Consider the following 5,429-nt stretch of genomic DNA (forward strand, 5'->3'; position numbering starts at 1 on the left):
TCCACAGCAGGAGGGAGCTGCCTTTTGTCCGAACACACATTTTAATTTTGACTCATTGCTAATGGCACTAAAAGGATGCATTGGAAATTAACTGTATGTTAAAGCAAAAGAAAACAAACCACCGCAGTTCATAAATATTGCACCTCTGCAGAAAGTGATGACTAAGTGATTGGGCAAGAGAAATGATAGCCGGTGCCTGGAACTGAGTGCTGGTTTTGTGCTAGGTATTATACTTGCAGCTCAGATGATTTTACTAGAAGTCTGTGAGTTACCTGTTCTCCCCATAAACACCTGTACACATATGATTCCACACTTCCTCAGATTCCTGCCAAGAGGAGTGTCAATGTATCTGCACAAAGACAAAGGAATAGGAGATAAAGTCCTGGTACAGAATTTTAGGAAATTTGTAACATAGCACAGATTCAGGCAAGATAGAACCCTTCTCCTTATTCTCTAAGTCTCCTCCCACGTCCAAAACTTAATGATGCTGGTAGACAGAGCAGCCACGTACCGTAACTGCAGCAGGGGTAAAGAGGGCCCCTCTGCCCGGGAGGCTGACTTGCCATCACACCTGGGGAAGAGTAGTAGCATCTCACTCCCCATCCCAGCCACTGCCACAACCCTGAACCTTGAGGCTGAGAACCACCAGACAGGCAGTGGTGGCAAGTGTGACTGGGTGGCCTCATATCGGCACCCTCCTGCCCAGAAAAGAGGATCACTGCAAGGAGGGTTTGGGGAATTGTAAAATTGTTCAAAGAAGGAGCAGATATGGTTTCATCAATAGGAAGTTCACCAAGGAAGACGTATTTGTACACCAGACCACTTTAAAGAACACCCCAGGAAGTACCTTCATAGTATGGGGGTTGGAGAGACAGTGGGGGTTGACATTGTTGAAGGAGAAAAGGGTGTGGAGGACTCAAGCATTGCAGGCCCTGGTGGAGTTCCAGCTCAAGGCAGTAAATAGGCAACAGACCATAACCATGATAGGTATAGGTGCGATCCACCTCCTTGGGGGGTCCTCCATGCAATTAACAGCAAAACAACCATGATAGCGAGAGTGGGGAAAAGAACGAGGAATCAGAGCATGCTCCCAAAGGCCAGGGCCAACATGGCTGCCCTACTAGCCCTACTTCAGGCTAAGGTTCATTCCTGAAATACTGAGACCCTGTGGGCATCAACCACAGTACTGCACCCCTCCTGTGGAAGAAGTGATGAAGGGTGCTGACAACCGGGGTGCAAGAGAGGCAGGTAGACCTGTGACACAGAGTATGTACCAGGATTACAGACCATGACTTCTGCTGGGTCCCTCCTTCCCAAAGATGACCTAGAGAGGACAGCAATGAAGGGGAGAAGGGAAATCAAGGAGATGAGACCCACAGTCAGCAGCTCAACCATGGTGTCGCTGCAACTTCAATCACTGAAGCCGATGCCCAGAAAACCCTGAACCACATAATGGCAAAGAGACAAAAGCGGTTGATCCACCAGCTGAGAGTTAGTCGATTCTAAAGGCTGACCTGGCCGGGGCTGAGGAATGCCCATTTACCATCTCTATCATCATAAAGTTTGGTCATCCTACACAAAGAAATGAATATGGCTTTCCAGCAACATCAACAAAGATTGGAGCGGAACACCTTAAGTGCTTGCTTTTTGCCTGTTGACCAGATACAATAGAACCCGCATTATCTATGCAGCATGGGTTTATATTATTTTTACCTAAAGATGTCTCTTCTTGGTAATGGCAAACATATTTTTGCTTGTTTGCATATGTTTGTGTTTGTTTTGGTTTTTGTTTGCCTTTTGCAACACACCTTTATGGGTTTTTAAATTGTTTCATATGTGGTCAAGTTGAGATCTTTAAGAACTTCCTAAAAATTTACAATTTGTTTTCGCAAAAAAGTCAACAAGCTGCAAGCACCTGTTAATAAAAGTCTAAAACAAAACCAGAACTGTGAGGGTTTAAACAAGAATGCCCTCCATAGGCCCCAATTCATGACTCCTGGTCCCCAGCTTGTGATGCTCTTCAGGCAGGTTAGGGATAGTGACCTTGCTGAAGGAAATGTTTCAGGAGGAAGTTTCTGAGTTTTCAAAGCCTCATTCAGTCCTAGTGTGTTCCTTGTTTAATGCTCTCAGTCGAAGATGTGGGTCCCAGCTTCCTGCTAATGCCTTCGTTTTGCCATCATGTACACTAACACTAGAACCATTAGCCCAAGAAACCCTTCCTTCTTCAAGCTGCTGTGGTCATGGTGTTTCATGGTGTTTCACAGCAACAGACAAGTAACTAAGACAATCAGCAAAGTCACATGATAGGGATGGTGGAGGAAGAAGGAAGACAAATCTGCTCAGTGGTTACAGCACCTTGAGCTCTGTTGCGTGGAAAAACAGCATGTTGTTTGGATAAACACTTGTTCAGTTATTGTGTTGTTTGGATAAACACTTGTTCAGCAGACTAATTACAAATGACCTCATAACTTCATGACTTACAACAGCGCTAACACTGGTCATTTTGCTCACAATCTTGCAGCCTGAGCAGCTGCAGACAGCCTGTCTCTGCTGTGCCGTCTGCAGCATTAGCTGAGGTGATTGGGAGGGCAAATTAAGTTGTCTGAAGGTTGGTTCCCTCCTATGTCTGAAATTTGCTAGAGTCACCGTTAGAATTCCCACACGTGACTTTTCTGTATGACTCTAGCTCCTCAAGACGTGGTAACTAGACTCAAAAGTCCAACCTGGCGTGAGAGGGACATCCAGGCATTAATGCCTTGAGGAACATCATCAACTCCTTGATACATAATGACCTGTCCAAGAAGGAAGCAGGATAGTGGAATAGTTTTGCAACTTATGAGCTAAGAGACCTGAGCACTAACTATATCTTTGTGTCTGTGAGCTGTGTGACCCTAAAAGAATTAGCTTTCTTCTCTGGGCCTCAAATGACCTCATCCATGAAATGAGAAGAGAGGCCAAATGACCTCTAAGGTCCTATCCATCCTCCAAATTCCTTATTTAGGATTTATGAAAGGGATTTGTGGAGAGGTGTTTAAAAAATGCATATGTTTAGTTAATTTAGTAACTCAGCTTCATGTGTACAAATTATGGCTACCCCAGGAGAGGCAGAGTTCTATTAAAAGCCTGGCATTTATTTTGATCACGCTTAGAAAGACTGCAGGAAACCATGAGAGCTGCACACGGAACCTCTGCTCGCTCCTACCCCAGACAGATGACAAAGTGATAAGCGGGGCCAATTCCCCGGGGCAATATTTCTTCCCATAGCATAGATATGAGTGAATTATTGCTATTCTTAATTGCCTAATGATTTTTTTCCCCTTTCATGTAATCTTTTCAGGGGGGTTGTATTTTTACCATCTTGCAAATTCATATTGGCAGAATGATATACATTGTCAAATAAAACACAGTGGCCAATCCATCAAACATCAGCTGCAGTTGCCTTAAGATTTTTTGGAAAGAGACTGAAATGGGGAGGAGGAGAGCCAGGGAATGGAGGATTGGGGAGGCGCCGAGTGAATGTGTTCAGTGACTTAGGCAGCACAGCCTTGTTGGGCCAGCAGAGCTCCTGGTTCACCCCTGTGACTGACTGAACGTTCAGACCTACTCTAGGCTCTTTTCCTTCCAGGTTGAAGTTTTGGCTCTTTGGGGCACTTGCCTTATTAGCCATCGCTTTCTGGGGAGCTCAGAAGGCAATTAGGCCAGGGAGCCAGTCGTTTGGGGGGGGGTGTAATGGAATGTGGATTCTTTTTTCCCTAACTTAATTGTTTGCATCTGAGCAGAAATCATTACCAGTTGATGGCTGCTTGGTGGCATCTGCAAACTCCAGCAGTGGCCCAGTGGAGTTCTTAAGATGTGACAGGAGGGTCACTTTTTAGAGAGACCTGGTAGAGAGAAGGGTTCCTTGTCTCTTTGGATGGCAGGGGTGCTTATGTGACCTCGGAAAGGACCGCTGATACTTTCCAACCTCCCTTCCATTTTCTGTAATGTGAGGGCCAAGAGCAGTGACTAGAAAGCTTGGCACAGCAACGTCTTCAAGTCCCTATGGCAAATTAGGGTCAGCTGGGGTTCTTCTCAACCTCCCTTTGGTCAAGGTTCCACCCAAGGCCAATTAAATCCAAGTCTCTAGGGGTGGGACCTGAGTGCCAGTCATTTCCAAGCTTTGCAAATGCTTCCAAAGTGCACCTAAGGTCGTGAGTCACCGTCACAGGAAAGAGTCTCAGCCCTGGTTTCCTGGAAACAATTATCCTAAGTCTCTTCGTGGGCAAGGGAAATGGACGGGAAGAGAAATCAGGAGAACCATGGCTCCCACAAGCAATTTTCTTAGCAGTCATTTATTGAAGGTCGCCATGTGCAGGGCAGAGACCTCGGTGCTGCTCCTGCTGGGGCTGAAAAGAGGAAGTCCTTGGTTCATGGTGTCCGGCAGAGTTTGCCACTGGTCTAACAAATGTTAAACAAGCCCAGGAGAGATGACTCAGGAAAGGAAAGCAAAATCTAAAGCATCACTGTGGCTTCAGACCCAACAGAAACAAGAGAGGAAAAGTTCTTTAGGCTCACGGTTTCACCTGTCCTCATGAGGAGGCTGGAGCATGTGGTAAAGACTCCTCATACAGCAGTAGACCAGGAGGTTGGCTCAGACCAGGAGCGGAGATAGACTTCAAATGCCCATTCCTACTGATCTGCTTCTACCAGTCAGGCCAGGCCTTTCAAAGGCTCCATAGATTTCAAAATAGTGTCACAAAATGGGGGCCGAGTTCCAAACATGATGCCGGTGGGTATTTCAGGTTCAAGCCACAGCAGGCAGGTTAGGAAGAGGATTAATTAGTGAAGGCCATAGATATCAAAAACAATTAATAATATATATACTTAAATATTACTTGTGTAAATGTCTGTAAGCACCTCTGAACGGGCAGCTTGCAGCATCCTCATAGGCACATGAGACACAGACTGGAGAAGGCAGACCACAAGGGGTTTGAAAAGGTGTACCCCCAGCTTCTCACTTGGTATCAGTGATGACCTGACTCCACTGCTGTCCTCAGATTTAGGGTTACCTGCCCTGTTCTGGGTGGAAAATGAAGTCATAGAGGGGATTTGCATTGCCTCTAATGCAAGCGTTAATTCGTTGTGTAGCTGAGCTGGCACGGTCCATCTATGCTTGCTAGACTCTCTGAGCATTGCAATTTCAGTGTCTGAAAGGCTTGGAACCCTGTGTGCTACCACACAGTAAAGTGATACTGTGTGCCAGCCTAGACTGGAGGAAACTGAGACCCAGGGAAGTTCCTTGCTTCAGATCAGCTTGTTAAAGAAGTTATGCTAAGACAGGTAGTCTGATTTATTAGTTTGGAGTTTGTTCCTTTCTGTTGCTCTAATAGTCTACGTCATGACTATAACAGGAAGTATGTATCCATTCTATTGGACCAGAAAAGACGAAG

General features: G+C 45.8%; 1 pseudogene; it reads left to right on the forward strand.

Annotated features, from left to right (window-relative positions):
• The first annotated feature begins 675 nt into the window (after positions 1-675).
• On the forward strand, positions 676-1,658 carry LOC142848575 (Y-box-binding protein 1-like; annotated as a pseudogene).
• The last annotated feature ends 3,771 nt before the right edge of the window (positions 1,659-5,429 follow it).

This window comes from Microtus pennsylvanicus, chromosome 4, assembly GCF_037038515.1.
Source record: "Microtus pennsylvanicus isolate mMicPen1 chromosome 4, mMicPen1.hap1, whole genome shotgun sequence".
NCBI classification, from domain to species: domain Eukaryota; kingdom Metazoa; phylum Chordata; class Mammalia; order Rodentia; family Cricetidae; genus Microtus; species Microtus pennsylvanicus.